This window comes from Leptopilina heterotoma, unplaced genomic scaffold (genome assembly GCF_015476425.1).
Source record: "Leptopilina heterotoma isolate Lh14 unplaced genomic scaffold, ASM1547642v1 Lhet_227, whole genome shotgun sequence".
NCBI lineage: Eukaryota > Metazoa > Arthropoda > Insecta > Hymenoptera > Figitidae > Leptopilina > Leptopilina heterotoma.
The window spans coordinates 419,085-437,342 of NW_025110945.1; the positions used below are offsets into that span (position 1 = coordinate 419,085).

General features: G+C 29.5%; 1 protein-coding gene across 2 annotated transcripts in view; it reads right to left on the reverse strand.

The window, feature by feature from the left end:
• LOC122502302 overlaps positions 1-15,622 on the reverse strand; it is a 72,268-nt gene extending 56,646 nt beyond the window's left edge. The window contains exons 1-2 of one of the 2 annotated variants that reach the window (XM_043612281.1): positions 14,772-15,622; positions 8,117-8,291 (exon numbers count right to left, since the gene is read on the reverse strand). The gene's annotated coding sequence lies outside the window, so the exon portion shown is untranslated. The remainder of the gene's footprint in view (positions 1-8,116; positions 8,292-14,771) is intronic. The other variant, XM_043612280.1, reaches the window with a different exon arrangement.
• Positions 15,623-18,258: the final 2,636 nt, after the last annotated feature.

The window sequence follows — 18,258 nt, forward strand, 5'->3', positions numbered from 1 at the left end:
TGTATTCCCCCTATTGTGTTTTTTCATCCATTTTCCACCCTTTTTATATTCGAAATGACCCCACACGTATTTTTTGTACTTTTTTTTTGTTTTCTTCAATTCTCTATAATTCTTTTGTTCCATCCTTGCATTTTGTTGCCATATCAACATTTGAGGACTAATTTTTTATCATGATAATCTAAAAAAAAATTCGATCTCAAATTAAATAAGAATCTGACTCAATTTTATATGCATAAAAAATTAGAATTTATCATGATAATCTGAAAAAAACTCGATCTCAAATTAAGTAAGAATCTGACTCAATTTGATACGAATGAAAAATGAGTAAGACTGAGGGTGCCACGTTCTGTTTCATTTAACATAGACTCATTTTGAGATGCAATAAAAATAAGTTCAAGTTTTTTCTGTGATAATCAGGGTTGCCATAAAAATTTAATTTTGTTTCTACCTGACTTTTCCCTGATTTCCAGACAAAATTTTGACTCTTTCCCTGACCCTAAATAATATTCTGATTCACTCTAAAAATGATAAGATACTCAAAAAAATTGTTTTATTAGATTTATTTACGAATTTCTTCTATTGTAAAATTATTCAAAAACACCAATAACTTGATTTTAAAATAAATATTTAATCATTATTATTTTTTCATAGGAATTAAGATTTTCAAAACATTCAAAATTTAAACCTTTTTAAAATTCAGAAAATTATAATAATTAAAGATGACTGAGTGATAAAATCATTATTTTATATTATAATATATATAAGAATATTGTTACTGTAACTTCTTCAAAATTATTTTCCTCATTTGAATTCAATTATTATTTTCTACAATTTTTAAATAAAATTCTTCTTTAAATCAATTATTTTTAATAATTTTTGAAAAAGTTCTTCTTTGAGAATTATTAAATCCATTTTTTGACAATTCAATTTTACGTGAAATTTCAATTATTATAAAATTCTTCAATTAAATATACATTAGAAAATATAAACTTGAAATAATTTTAAAAAGTTTCAATTAAGCTTTTTGAAAAAAATTAGTTCTATAGAATTTTTAATTAAAAGTATAAAAAATTCAAATTTTCAAAGATTTTAATTTGAAACCTTTACAAAATTCAATTATTTCTAAACATTTCAATTATTAGTAACTTTTCTAAAATTCAATTATTATCTAAAACTTTAACTGAATTTAATTTTTAAATCAACTTTTATTAGAAGATTCTACGAGAATTCAATTATTTAAATATAAACATAAATAATTTATTGAATAATTGAATGTTTCTTAAAATTGAATTCTTATACATACTTTTATCAAAACAAATTTTTAAATAATTGAATTCTTTGACGAATTTTAATAACAATTTTATGAATAATTATACATTTTTCGAGGAATTCGCGATTAAAATTGTATTACAAATAATTGAAATTCTGAAATAAGTTTCATCATTTATAAAAATAATTGAATTATTGCGAAGAATTATATAAAAAAGTTTCAAACAATTGATTTTTTTCGAAAAAATTTATGCAAATTCTATTTTTAATCATTGAATTCCTGTGAAATTTTCATTATTTTGGAAAATAATTGAATATTCGTGTAGAACTTTGTCAAAATTGTATTTAAAAAATTGAATTCTTTTGGAAAATTTTATTAAAATAACAGATATACAAATTATTGAATTGAGAAACATTTTTTTTAAAATAATTGGAATTTTGACATGAATTTTTATTAAAATTTTTGAAAATAATTGAATTTTATTACCTACTTGTGAAAATAATTGACTTTTGCAATGAATTTTATTAAAATTTGTGAAAATAATTGACTTTTGCAATGATTTTGATTGAATTTTATTACGTACTTTTGAAAATAATTGAATTTCTGCGAAGAATTTTATTAATTTCGAAAATAATTGAATCCTATTGTGATGCATATTGTTATGTACATGAAAATAATTGAATTTTATAAAAATTTAAAAATATAATTAATTTTTGGCGAAGGGGTTTGCTATTTATAAAGATAATTGAAATGTTGACGAGAATTTTTTTTTAATTTTTGAAAATAATTGAATTTCTGGATTGAATTTTAATATTTATTAAAGATTGTTGAATATTCTTTCAAAGAATTGCGTTAAAATTTTGAAAATTGAAATTAAAATTATAAAAAAAATGCTTCATTAAATGATTTATACGTATTTACTTTATGGATGTTCCTAAATAGAATTAAGTTATTTAAAATAAATTATTGTCATAAATAGAAAAAATTTAAAGCTTTTTTTAGAATTCGTGGTAATTTCATACAGTGCCGCTCAATAACTTTTGCCCATCCTATGCCTGCAGCGATTAAACACTTTACAAAAATTTTTGTATTTTGTTTATTATTTAAGTTAAAAAGCTCAAAAAGGTCTCTTTTTAAAGCTCTTTTCCTAAGCTTTGACACTATATAAAACAGAAATTAAAAAAATTAATTTGTTAATGTTAAAAAAATGTTATTGCAACATAAAATTTTTCAATTTTTTTTTAGTTTTTTTAAAGCGATACCGTTTTTTAGGAAATCATCGCATGTGAATCACACTTATATCATTTTAAACCTATAGTTTTATCACCTGTAAAACGCATTTTTTAAAAATTGTTTACGATAATTTTTAAGAATAATATGATTATTTGTTTTAAAAATTAGCCATTTTTTTCAATTGCTAATAACTCAAAAACGGTTTGTTTAAAAAAAAATTTTTAATTTTTTTTTTCATTTTTACATGTAGAATCAGAAAACAAATATACAAAATTTTTTTTTAGGTAATTTTAGTTTTTAATTCTAGAAATTCGCAAATTTTACTCACCACAACAAACAAATCAATTTATTATCGTATTTATTTAATTATATTCAATATATTTAACTCAGTAATCATTTAAATAACTTTTGATAATATAATTAAGTATATTGTTTGTAAACTGATTAAAAGTTATTTAAACAATTGCTTAGTTGAAAATAATTACATAAATATGATAATAAATTTATTTCTTTGTTTTAGTGAGTAAAAGTTGCGAATTTTTACAATTAAAACTTGAAAATATAAAAAATGCAAAAAAAATTGTTTTAAAAAAATAAGTTAACAAATTTTTTTCTTTAAAAAAATTTTGTTTATTTTTTTTCTGATTCTACATGTAAAAATGAACAATTTATGTTGTTAAAAATTTTTTTTTAAATGAACCGTTTTTGAGTTATCAACAATTGAATAAAATGGCTAATTTTTTAAACAAATAATCATATTATTCTTAAAAATTATTGTAAAAAATTTTTTAGAAATGCGTTTTAAAGGTGATAAAACTAGTTTTAAAATGATATAAGTGTGATTCACATGCGATGATTTCCTAAAAAACGGTATCGCTTTAAAAAAAACCAAAAAAAATTTAAAAATTTTATTGTGCAATAACACTTTTTAAACATTAACAATGTAATTTTTTAATATCTGTTTTATATAGTGTCAAAGCTCAGGAAAAGAGCTTTAAAAAGATACCTTTTTGAGCTTTTTAACTTAAATAATAAACAAAATACAATACTTTTTGTAAGGTGTTTAATCGCTGTAGGATGGGCAAAAGTTATTGAGCGGCACTGTATATGAGTCAAACAAAAAGACACAAAAAACCAGAATTTTCTTATAAATTCTAAAAATGAAATTTTTTCCAGTACTTTTAATAATAATCCCTGACTTTTCCCTGATTAATTCTACTTTCCCTGATTTCCCTGGCCTGTGGCAACCCTGCCAATGATCTAGCCTCATCAGTTCTTGTCAGTCAACATAAACTGACTGTCGAGAAAGTCTACTCCGGACACATCAGTTCACAGATTCTCTAATATATTTTCCCCCATCTGGAGATTTCCATTAGTGAAATTACTTTCAGTCGGATTGTCGGGATACGACATTATACGCACAAACCACACCAAAGGGACATCTGGAATTTGTCTCTCTTTTTTTTGCTGGTGCTTGGAAAATTTAGTTTTTGCTTATACTGTTAAATGCTTTCTGCGTTGTGGATGCGAGTTCTATTTGTGTTGGTGTGGTTTTAAATTGAAGACATGCTCGAGAATGAGGGCCGTTGGTGGGATGGAGGGAGGAGGACGACGACGACGACGTGGTGAAATGGATTATCGGGAGCCTTGGCTCGTATCTGTGGTATATCTGCCACGTCTGTATAATACAGCGCGACCATGCAAGCTTGATTACGCATTGCGATCACGAGTGTCCCACGAGCGCGACGGACATAAGGCCTTTTGTCACATGGTGCCTGCGGGCAGGAAGCACGTAGCGTGACACCGTCCGTGTGGTGTGCGAATACCCACATTATACATCCGTATTTTGTAGGTATATATATATATATATACACACACGTCACAATATACATTGGCCAGGCTCTTTTACGTGACTTGTGTTACAGGACTGAAAAATCTGCTCCGAGGTCCCCATCCAGATAGCATACAACTTTTTGCACGGAACTTGTCGCACTATTCTGTGGCAAGGTCTGTAATATTGAGACACGTTTTCAATGTAAGCCCATGCACATTACGAGGAGGAGGAGCGAACCCATCTGACATCATCGATTTTAAGAAAAATTTAAACCATGACGGATCTTAGGGATCGTCCATAAACTATAGTTTATGGACGATCCCAAAGATCCACTATGGTTTTAATTTTGTTACCAAAATATTGGTAACGAATAGATTACAAATTTTTGATACTTTTTGGACCCCTTCCCCCCTCGTTACCATTGCGTTAAATGAATTTTTAAAGATTTTTAGCCCCCCCCACCCTCTCCCTAAATTGGTAACGTAGTTTATAAATGACCCCTTATAAGTAAACCAACGGATTTTTGCCATAATCAAAACTTACAAATATTCAGATTTAAACATAAGTTTTCCCGTTGGCCGCATAGTTTGCGCTTGATTTTCAGATATGGTCAAAATATGAATATTTTGAGGGTTTAAACAAGTTTTTCCGTTGGCCATGATTCACTAGATTTTGACCATAGTCAAGAATTGTAAATTTTGAATGTTTTAAAGTATTTTTGTTTACTTTGGCTAATTTCTTTGGCCACATTTAGCTAGAATTTGCCATGTTTATTGTTTTCACGCGTCTATTATTAAATTTGAGCCCTTCTCAGATTTCGCACTAAAAAAATTAGCTTAAATTTAAAAAAGTAGGTATCGAAAAATTAAACTTCACAAAACTGACAAAAATTACATTCGACGAATTTTATTATTTATGAAAGAATTTAAATATTTATAAAAATAATTTAATTCTTGCGAATTTTTATTATATTTTCAATTATCAATTTTTTAAATAATTGATTTTTTTCGACTAATTTTATGAAAATTCTATACGGAGACAGAATATATATATATATTAAATTTTGTAAAAGTATTTTACAAATTAGGGGAAAAAGTGTGCAACAAAGCGAAATTTTGATATAAAAAATACTAAACTTTAAAAAAACTTATGTGATATTTAATAAAGTTATATTAAAATTTAATTAATGTTTTTGATATTTGATATAACTAGAGTTGTGCAAAAAGCTTGAAGCTCGAAGCTCGATCGAGCTTTTTCAAGCTTTTCATTTTTCGAGCCGAGCCGAGCCGAGCCTAATCAGTTCGAGCTCGAGCCGAGTTCGAGCCGAGCCGAGCTGTGTAAAAAGCTCGCATAGTTTCGAGTACTCGAATTTTTCGAGCACTCGAGGGAATTCGAGTACTCGAATTTTTTCGAGCCCTTGAGTAAATTCGAGTTTTAGAGAAAATTCATACAATTTTCGCATATATTATATTTAGCGAATAGAAATACACTTTGAAATTAAAGATTTCTTTACTTTATTGATTCAGTAATTCGAATAAATTCGAAATTTTCTACTTATTAATAGTTTTTTTAGTAAGTCAAAAGCTCGAATCCATTCGAGTAGGTACTCGAATTTTTCGAGTACTCGAGTGACTTCGAGTACTCGAATTTACCCGAGTACTCGAAAATTTCGAGTACTCGATACATCGAGCCGGCTTGGCTCGGCTCGTCGGCTCGACATTTCGAGCTTTTTGCACATCTCTAGATATAACTTTACTAAATTTCCATAAGTTTTTTTAAAGTTTTGTATTTTTTATATCAAAATTTGTCTTTGTCGAGCTTTTTTCCCTAATTTGTAAAATACTTTTATAAAATTCAAAATAATAATGAAAATATTTGAATTCTTGAGAACGATTTTATTAGAATTTTTTAAAATAATTGAATTTCCAAGAAGAAAATTATTACTTTTAAAAATAATTGAATTCTTATGTGATGAATATTGTTATTTATGAAAATAATTTAATTTTGCAAAGGATTTTTATTAAAATGACTCAAAATAATTGAATTTTCGAGAATAATTTTGTTATTTATCGACATAATTGATTTCTTTCGAAGAATTATTTATGTAAATAATTAAATTCTTGAGAAGAATTTTATTAAAATTTAAAAGAATAATTGAATTATTTCAAAAAAAATTTAATTACAATTGTATTAAAAATAATAGATTTCTTTCCAACAATTTTATTAAAATATTTGAAAATAATTGAATTCCTGTGAAAAATTCGAATATTTGGGTTTTGTAAATAATTGAATTCTTCCAAAGAATTTGAAAAAAAACATTTTTTTAAATAATTCATTTTTTCGAGGAATTAAAATTAAATTTTTAAGAATATAATTGAATTTTTTATTAATTCCTGTAAGATTGTATTAAAAATAATTGAAATCCTGAGATGAATTTTATTATGTATAAAAATAATTGAATAGTTGCTAAGAATTTTATTAAAATTTTTTAAAATAATTTAATTCCTGTGAAAAATTCTAATATTTTTGTAAATGGTTGCGAATTCTTCCAAAGAATTTTAAAGAAACATTTTTTAAAATAATTCATTATTTCGAGGAATTGAAATTAAATTTTTAAGAATAATTTCATTTTTTTGAGCAATTCCAGTAAAATTGTATCAAAAATAATTGAAATCCTGCGATGAATTTTATTATTTATGAAAATAATTGATAAGTTGCTGAGAATTTCATTAAAATTTTCAAAAATAATTGAATTCCTGAGAATAATTTGATTATTTATGAAAATAATTGAATTATTGCGAAGAATTTCATAATTGAATTTATGTGAAAAATTTTGTTATTTTTGAAAGTAATTGAATTCTTTATAAGAATTTTATAAACATTGTTTTAAATAATTAATGTTTTCGAAATATAATAAATATTATGTAAATTTTATTTTAAATATAATTGAATTTCTGTGAAAATTTTATTATTTATGAAAATAATTGAATTTTGGATTAATTTTATCAATTTTTTTTTAAAATAATTTAATTCTTTTGCAAAGTTTGATGAAAATACTATATATTAAAAATAATTGAATTTCGAACATTTTTTAAAAATAATTGAATCGTTTTAAAGAATTTGATTATAATTTTGAGAGTATTTTTTTGATTTCTAGTATTAGCGAATTTAAAGTACTGGAAATTCTCAAAAAAACAGAAATAGTAGCTTTTAGTGGATGAAATTTAAAAAAAGTACCCAAATAGTAGCATAACGTAAAAAAAGTAGTAAATATAGTATAGGTTTTAGTAGATGAGTGCGAAAAGCTCGCTTTGTACATAAAGCAGGACCAGATTTCATATAAGTTTACTTGCTATATATAGTATTACTATCGAAACGATGAAGAAGTTTGTCTTCCTGAATAAGCGCAGGCGTTTTGGAGAAAATTCGATCCATCACTTTCGAAATCCAACTGCTACAGAAAGACTAATTGAATTTTCACCAAAAGTACAGCACAATGGGTTTTTCACTTAATTTCTAGCTTTACATTATCAATTTGAATCATTGTTGTAAGTATCCCAAAAAATGAAGAGGGCCACGATAATGCGCAACATTCAGCAATATTGCAAGGCAATACTAAATCGCAACTATATTTAGTTATTGTTATTCTATCCACAAGCTTGTTGGTACATCACCAAATCCCAACGAGGGGCTTCGATTTTTTCTTCTTCTTTTCTTTTTTCTTTTATTGAATTAGTTGTAGGTTTTCGTCGTTATTCAAAATTATGTTCACTACTCACACATCACGCCTCTTCGTTTTCTGTATTGTATATTAAAACGTGTGACGCGCTAACTCTCCGACAGCTTCCTCTCAATTCAGGTCCTATTCATTTTCGAGAATGACACGTGTGTATATACCATAGTTGTGTGAGAGGGAAGAAATTGGGTTTAGTCTCCTGTATATGACTTGCAATTCTGCGGCAAAAATAAAATTTTAACTATTATTCGTTTCGAAAACGTTTTTTCTTTTAATTTCAGAACATATTTCCTATGTGGTTTTTATATGATGTTATTTATACGTTATATTTTTGAAAAACGTTTCACGAAATAAAGTTCTATTGATGTTAAATTTGTTGAAATATATGGAAAAATATCCTTTGCACCAGAAAATAAAAGTTCGTTTTGTCCTAACGTATTTTTTCACACAAAATTCGAATCTGATGCTAAATTTTCCCACTTTACGTGATCAGATTTCAAAATAGGGAAATCAATATGGTGGATGACTTTTTGAAAATCGATTTGATTTGCATGAAACTTGTTATCTCAAGGTTTTTTGGTGTCACACATGAATCTTCCAAATATGACTTATACATTCGTAATCAGTGACCCAAAAAAAAACCTCTAGTGGCAATTTTTAAGCAGAATCGAATTTCAAAAAGTTCTTTGAATTCTATACTTAAATTTTTAAATTTATACATTTGCAATCTGTCTGCAGAAAACAATTCATCACTTTGCTTTATTCACTTTTAAATCAATGAAATTGCAAGACAAGAAAATTATACTTATTAATATACTCGTCAGTAAAATATTTCACTACCGCATTAAGATTGAGAGTTTAAATAATCAATTTTAATTTGCAATCAAACATTTCAATAGCAGCTGAAAATTGAGTTCATCTTATATGATGTCTGGCGATGAAAGGGACTCTACATAAGATGCCGCACTTCTTTTACAGAAACGGTTTTTAAATCTAATTCCTCTATCCTGATCATATCTTTCACTCGTAAAATGACAGCGCATGTAAAAACATGTAATCTACTTTGCGTCAGTGATTTAATCAAGTTCAGCTATATGCGAGAAGCTTTCTGCTGCTGCTGCAAAATATGTACGGTAAAGACATTATATACTTGACTAATACTTGAATCAAGTTGGAAAAGATTGGATCTCCAGTTTTCGTGTACCTTTTTTCAGACAAGCTCCAGAAATCGATTTGCTTATATCGTATAATAATTAATAAGAAGCGAATACATCGATTTTGATTTGATTAAAATTCATCAAAAATGAATAATTGAAAAGAAGATGATCAACTCAACGGATTCACTTTGAACTATTTTTGAAATTTAGAATAAAAAAAATAAAACAGTTTTCATTAAATCAACTGAAATAAACATAAAAACTTTCAAATTTTTTATTTTTGAACCATGGGCAACAAAGCAAAGCATTAAAAAAACGTTCTTTAAAATTTTTAAATTTATTATCAAAATTTTGAACTGATAGCAAAATATGGCAAATCACGGGAAGGAAAAAAACTTTTTTTTATATTTTCAAACTGTTGGGCAAAATATGACAAACCATGAAAAGAAAAAATTTTTTTTTTCTTTATTCGATATTCAATTATTTTTAATACAATACATTTTTGTAATCGAATTCCTCGAAAAATGTAATTATTTTTGAAAATATTATTAAAATTCGTCGAAAAAATTCAATTATTTAAAATTTTGATCATAAAATTCTTTATGAGAATTTAATTTTGAGAAATATTCAGTTATTCAATAAATTATTTATTTTTATATTCAAATAATTGAATTCTCGCAGAATTTTCTAATAGAAATTGATTCAAAAATTATATTCTTCGCAGTAATGAAATTATTTTTCTAAATTTTAAAATTCTTTTCAGGGATTTGTTTATTTTTATAAATACCTAATAAAAGGTATTCGGAGGAAGGAAATTATTCTCATAAATAAAAAAATATTCATCACATGAATTCAATTATTTTCAAAAGTATTAAAATTCTATTATTTTCAAACATTTTAATGAAATTCAATGCAAATTTTCAATTATTTTCAAAAATTTTTCTTAATGCAATAATTTCAATATGCTATACTATTTTAATAAAATTTCCCAAAAGAATTCAATTACACACTAAAAAAAAGTTTTACTTTCAGCCTATTTTTGAGGCTGAATTTAAGATGTAAACGGAGTCAGCCCCGTTAAACAAGGACAGACTTATGTGAAATACATAGGCTGAATTTAAGGTGTAAACGGAGTCAGACTTTTTTTTCCTGTGTATTTAAAAACAGTTTTGACATAAAGTTCTAATCGTATATGCAGTTATTTTCTAGAATAATAAAAACTTCACGAGAATTCAATTATTAAAAATTGAATTTGCATAAATTTTTTCGAAAAAAATCAATTGTTTGACACTTTTTTTTATAAAATTCTTCGCAATAATTCAATTATTTTCATAAATAATAAAAGTCATTGCGGAATTTAAATTATTTTTAATACAATTTTAATCGAATTCCTCGAAAAATGTATAATTATTCTTAAAAATTTTTTTGTTCGATGTTAATTTTTTATCTTTTTGTTATTTTATATAAAAAGTTTTTTTAATTTAGTTTCATTTTTTTATTTGGTAAAATAATCAAATAAAAAAATGAAACTAAATTAAAAAACATTTTTATATTTTTAAAAATGTTATTAAAATTCGTCGAAAGAATTCAATTATTTAAAAAATTGTTATTAAAATTATGTAGAAGAATTCAATTTTAAGAAACATTCAATAAATTATCTATGTTTGTATTCCAATAATTGAATCCTCAAAGAGTTTTCTAATAAAAATTAATTTAAAAATTAATTTCAGTTAAAGTTATAGATAATAATTGAATTTTCATAAATTACGAATAGTTGAATCTTCAGAAATTACGAATAATTGTAATTTTTAGAAATAATTGAATTTTGTAAAGGTTTCAAATTAAAATCTTTAAAAATCTGAATTTTTCATACTTTTATTAAAAAATTCTAGTTGGAACTAATTTTTCTCAAAAAGATAAATCGAAATTTTTTAAAATTATTTCAAAGAGGTTTGAATTTGAAATTTTTGAAAATCTTAGTTGGAAAAATAATGATTAAATTGTTGGTGTGTTTGAATAATTTTACAATTAAAAAAATTCGTAAATAAATATAATAGAATACATTTTTTTGAGTATCTAATAATTTTTAGAGTGAATCAAAATATTCTTTAGGGTCAGGAAAAAAGTCAAAATTTTGTCTAAAAATTAGAGAAAAGTCAAATGTTGACAATAATGATAAAAATTAAGGGCAAATAGTTCAAAGAACGATATAAATGTTTCGAAAAAAATATAAATAAATTTTTTCCAGTGTGGAAAATTGAAGAATCAAAAACAGAATCTGGAGCATCCTGGAAGCTGAAGAGACGTAGATTTCCGTTATATATATATAGGATTGAACTAGAGTACACATACGTATACATCAAGTTCAATATATAGAAGATCGGTTTTTACTTTCCAACCTCTTTTTATCGCCTACTCGCGATTTTATTGCTACCGCCCATCGGATATCGCGCGGCATACGGGCAAGCAGATAAGATCGGATATGTGTATACGGAGACAACTATATATATACAACCCCTGGAGCGCTACATATACCGTTTGAGAGGCAGCTACATTTTTACCCGCCCATGTGTGAATAGTGTGAATTGTGTGACTTTCCCCGACGACGTTCGTTAGTGAGTAGAGCTGAACCGCTGGTTTTTGTATTTGTATATACATATGCACTGTCAAAGACTCGAGAGAGTGTCGAGCGACGATAAGTCGAATTCCCAAACGGGCGGGTGTGGCGACCGGCCCGCGCCGGCCACACCGGAACAAGTACCGCTATCTCCTGCTCTGACTGATGTTGAAGCTTCTATCGAATTATTTTTCATTTTCCATAACCAGCAAAAAAAAAAGCTCCCTATTTCTTTTTTCTGCTAATCTTTTCCCCATTTCGAAAAATTCTACTCTTATTTCTTCTCTTTCTAATAAATAGTCGTATTTTCTACTAATTTATTAGTAAAATTTATTTACTAATTCAAAAGCAAAAAGTAAGTCGAATATTAATCACATTCGTACGGTTCGAATGAAGTTCAAAATTTAAAAACTGTTTGAATTTTTTTCGAAACACCATTTCTAGTGAAGAAAAATGATACGTTTTCGATAGAAAGTACATTTTATATTCATAATACTTCATGCATAATTTGTGTGACAAAAAGTTGCCCTATTTTTAAGTACATATAAATGTCACAGCTGCGTGTTCTTTTATAAATGAGTTCGACACATTTAAAGTTCATCGTGATTGATCGACTAAATAGTTTAACATAGGGGTAATTTTGTGAATGAAAAAAAGAATCATAGAAATATGTGCCGTATGAAAAGTTTTTGCACGTAAACAATAACAAAATACAAGAAATGCCTTGGATTATAATTAAAATTTTTTAAAAATAATTTTCAAGATAGCAAACATATTTTAATTGAAGTAGTAATAGACTAACATTTTCAAAACGAGTCTTTTAAGAAACATTTATATGTTTAATTCATAAAAACAAAGTCTGAAACCATTTACATTTTATAAAACAAAAATGCCTTAAAAGTATAGCCTAATTTTTAGGCTTAAAACTATATATACAAAGAAAAAACAAAGTCTGACACCGTTTACATCTTAAAACCAAAATGTTTGAAAAGTACCCTATTTTTAAGCTTAAAACTGTATTAAGTCTTTGTTAGGACTTAAAATAATACTCTCAAGGCTAAAATTCAGTCAAAAATGTTCCTAAAATGTATAAACGGTTTTAGTCAAAAGTAGACTGAAAGTAAGATTTATTTTTCATAGTGTTGTTTATATTTATAAATTTACAGAGTTCATATTCAATTTTTAATTTATTTATTTAACATTTATTTCAAGGCATGTGAGTTATAAATTCCTTTCAATGTAAACACGGGAACGGAAATAAGAAAATGTTATTAAAAAAATAATTCTATTTGAAATTCGTTTTGTCGTATCTATTAATATTAAAATTTACAAAAACAAATTTTTTCGCGCACCTTCGATTGGAAATAAATTGTTAAATGTTCCTGCTTCTTTGCAACAAAGCAATAAAACACTGTTAATTTTGTGATTCTAAGTAATAAAACTATGACAAGCCGTGATCGCGATTTCGACCGTGAAGTTCTACTTGAACAAGAGACCGCCCTCGTTAACGGCTCAATAAGCGCGCGAGTCGACTAAAAAAGCGGAGGAGCGACAATCGTCAAGTTTACCAAAGAGACACTATATAGCGTTTTTAATATTTCAAGCTATGCTTTGACATAATGCTCAGATTTCTAATAAAAAAAACCCCCTTTAAAAGACCTTATTATTGAGGAAAGGTATAAACTGTAAATTTTAGACGAGACGAAGAAAGATGTTTTTTATTCTCTTCTTTGACTATATATGTAAATTTTTATAATTTTAAATATTAATTCTTAAAAATAATAATTATTATCTCACAATAAATTTTATTCCATTTAAGGTTGCGTAAACTACTTTACTAATTTTTCATATTTTTTAGACCCCCTTCCCCCTAAATTGGTAACGTAGTTTACAGCGGTTCCACATGGAGGCAAAATCGCAGCGACGTTGCGATTGTCGTGCTCCCACCATCCCATCTACACAATGCTTTCCCCTCATGACGTCACAGGCGGGGAGTGCATTGAGTAGATGGGATGGTGGGAGCACGACAATCGCAACGTCGCTGCGATTTTGCCTCCATGTGGAACCGCTGTTACGGAGGACCACTAGTAACTATTCTGCAATTCTTAAACGTTTAATAATTTTTAGACCCCTCCCCCTTCGTAACTATATGCGTTACTATTGCATTTTTATAGAATTTTGACCCCTTCCCCCCTAAATTGGTAACGTAGGTTATGGAGGATCTCTAACACTATTGTGCAATTGTTGGACTTTTGATAATTTTTAGATCCCATTTCCCCTCATTACAATTGCGTTAAGTATATTTTTATAGATTTTTTACCCCCTTCCCCCTAAATTAGTAACGTAGTTTTTGGAGGACCTCTATATACTATTCTGCAATTGTTCGACTTTTGATAGTTTTTAGACCCCCTTTCCCCTAAATTAGTAACGTTGTTTATAGAGGACATCTAATACTATTCTGCAATTGTTAGATTTTTCGTAATTTCAGACCCCTTTTCCCTTCGTTACCATTGCGTTAAATGCATTTTTATTTAATTATGGACCGCTTTGTTGTGGCCTTCGGTCAAGAAATTACAAGCTTTATGATGTTATTATGTTAGAAATTTAATTTTGTCTCAAAAATTTTGATTTTAATCTTTGATTGTTGCTTTTTTTAAGAGTAAATAGTGTTTTTGGTTGTGTTTTATGATTTTCTCTGTTGTAGGTATATCATACAATTTTTTTGTGAATTTTATTCAGTTTTAGAATTTGATGAATTGTATTGGACTTTAATGATTGTTCTAATGGGTCTTTTGGGGCAAAATAAAGAAGAAATTCCGAAAAGCGTGTAGGCATGATAAAGTTTTTTAATTTAAAAGGTACACACTAATTATTATCGCTATTTTAAATTTAGAGATTAGATATTTTTGAACTGTAAAACTGACCTGTAGATTTGGGTAACTTTTCTTGGTTCATAAATCACCGCACATGAAATAAAATTTAGAATCACAAGAAAGAAACTTTTGCACAATTGGTCTGTTGTTTTTTTTTTTCGTCACACTTGACACTCGACCTACACGCAACGAGAGTTTCGTTAGTAGTGACAGGCAAAGTCGCGCCGGGCAGAGAGGTGCGGGGAGGCACTCTCCTATCGTAGCACTCAGTTGACTCAGTGGCCGAGCGGTATTTCACCCGCGAAAAGCGTCGTCCCGCGATCAGGTGACAGTGGGAGAGCAATACAGCACACCACGAGTTACGGGCGAGACGAGATTTGTGGGAAGGGAAAAGAGAGAGAGAGAGAGAGAAAACGAGACTTGCGGATTGCAACGGCTTGGAAAGGAGTGAGTGAGTTGGGGTGCAATGAGAACAAGTGAAACAGCCAAGAGAGGAAGAGGTACCGATGCGGCGCCGAGAGTGTTCAACAGCGAGAGTTGAGTGTGAGTCTGTGGAAGAGAGAGAAAGAGAGAGAGGGAGTGTGAGGAACAAGGACCTCGATGTTGGAGAGAGAGGGGGGTTAAAGGGGAAACGAACGCGGTGCGCGGGAGTCACTCTCTGTATGGAAGCTCCCTGATCGCTTCTGAGTGCAAACGGTTCGGCGTGCGGTGGGACACTGGCGGCTTGGTTGAAACTGCTGCGGATAGCGGGTGGCGAGCGATACTCTACGGGACGGGACAGGCCGATCCAAACCGGGACCCCATCCGAGCGCGTATATATTCCACTCTTGTGTTTGTGTGCGCGCGCGTCGGTAGCCCCCTAACACACACACAAATACCTTCACGAGTCTTGCTATAAGGCACGTTGCCACTCCAACTCACTTGTCCGCCCGCATATTCCAAGCTTTCGTCTCTCTTCAACTCCCCCCCACTATTTTCACCCCCCTCACCCCGCCCCTCTACCCTTCGCTACCGTCGCGTCAGCGATGCCGATGCTCTCTTCCGCAAGCGCACAAAGCTTTCTCTCTCTTTTGCTCTTTCGATAGAGTGAGAGAAGATCTTTCCTTGTCTCTCTCTCTCTTCAAACCACGAGTTCTAGACATCCGACTCCCTCAATATTCACCGACCTTTCGCATCTCACTCTATATACCGCTCTCAGAGTGTAGTGTGTTCACTCGGGGCGTTCTCTTTTTATCGTGGTTCTCGTCACTCACACGCGCCCACAGTCGAGAGCGGTAGCATATCGTAGGTCCGCTTGCCTACCGGAGCATTTTAAAACCTCCCGAGAGGAGTGAGCCCGAAGGAGAGACCGACGAACAAGATAAAGAACGACAACGATAGTGTGAGCGAGAGAGGAATGTAACGGGTGTACCGATCACAGTCTTTTTTTTCTTACTCTTCCATATATTAAAACACATCATTAAAATTTAATAATTTTTCTTATTGTCTAAAAAATACTTCTTCAATAGAATATTGTTATACATCCCTTCAAAATTCCTGAACTATTCAATTCGAACATTGTAAATAGGGAATATTAATCCTAGAAGGAAAAACTGGAGTGGTTGGGTACCCCACGCGAAGATCAAGGTACCCTAACCAGACTGAGGTAAAGGTTGGGTCTGGGACTTATAAGTCATCAGGAGCGGATCCAGCTTTCAGAATAGGGGGTGGGTCAGCTCGTGTATATTTTGTCTGACAAGAGTCCAATTGCCTGCAAGTGCTAAAAAAAATTAAATAAACTTCGAAGGGGGTGGTCATGACCTCGATCCCATTCCCCTGGATCTGCTGCTGTACTTCATTCTCTGTAACATCTTGCGTCAAAAACTCGACTAAAGTATCGTTTTTGACGCACTAGTGCGAGAAAAGAGGGGACATCGAACTTTCTCGCACAGTGTACCCCAACTTCCATAAGCTGCTAAAGAACTAGTACCAACCTGACATAAATATTTGATAACTATAGCAAATATGAAGAGATACCACTGCACATGCTGCAATGTTGTTGACAGCAGATGATGCCTAACCTTAATATTCCTCAAGATTACTAAAAACGTGAAACGGAAATTATGAAGAGTGATTAATTTCATAAAGTAATTTAAGAAGATTTAAGGAATGGTGAATGTTAACCGAGAACTTCGCCCCCCGAAGCGCTGTTCTCCTTGTAGGCCACACTAAAGTTTTTTCAACATTACTACTGAGACAAATTGTTTACTTTTTATTGTCATTAAAAATTAATATTTTGAGTTGGTTTTTTTTATTGTCGGGGGGCTTCTTCCCCGAACCCCCCCCCAATCGGGACGCTGCAATTCAAAACAAAAACCCAGTGTGTAAAAGACGCAAAACCTTTCTTGCTCCTTCTTGTGGTGTAGCAAACTCAAAGTAAATGAATTATTACAATTTTTAGTAAACATTATCCTAACAAATTCTATAAGTAAGTTTGGGTACAGACAGTCTGGTCCAAAGCCCCGAAGTGAACAGTTGAACCCCAAAATTCCATAAGAACCACAAGCAAACATTCACACAGTAAATTTACTAAAATATTGTTTGATCCCGAGATGAAATGTTCAACTTACATTGGACCATAAGAACCTAGTTTAAAACTGATTCAAACCTTTTAACGATTGTTTGATCTTTATGGCATTACTTTAACGTTTAATCAACCTTCAATTGTTATATATTTCCAACCCTAAAAGAAACCTTATGAACCTCAAAAGAACTTTTTAATTTTATGATTCTCAAACAGTCAACCTTACTAACCTTCCTTTAACCCTAACATACATTACTTTCTTTCTCACCAACTTCGTTTGAAACTAAAACATTGATTTTGTAATTCGAGTTACAATATAAATGTAAGTAATTCGAAGAAATCTCCTTTGTCCTAAAAATTTCCTTCTTCGTTCCCGGAAACAAACCATAAATATGTAGACAATCATAAAAATGGGACCAAAAATTGCTAGCAATCCAAAAGTAAGTCTTTAAAGATGTTTAGCTTAGTGGATATGAAGAGGTATATATGAATAAATATACACAAAATATGGTTTTGGGATTTTCAAATTTCCCACCCAAAAATTTACTATAGTGAAAACACAACTATCACATAGCCTAAAACTCATATTGCAGTTAGTTTTTCGTCAACTACAACAAAATTTCCACTCATTTTTTGAAAGTGTCGAATAAAATTTGATTTAAACAAAATTTATGTAATAAAAATATAAAAAAACAATTTTGTGCTTTTGCGGTGGGTGACAAGTAAGATGAAAACTATCAAGGAGTATCACGGAAAAAAATGGTTAGCCTATTATAACCAGACTGAGTTTGGTTGACTGAATGGAGGTTGTTTGAAACAAGTGAATAGTTGTGTTAACCCAAGAGATTTAGTTTTTAGGACGGAACTTGAATGGTTATATTAGTGTGACTATTGGAACCAAATGTTCGTTTATGACCACCAAACTGTTACTAGCAAAGCAGTTTCTTCTATCCCCACTACTTAAGAAGTGGAACT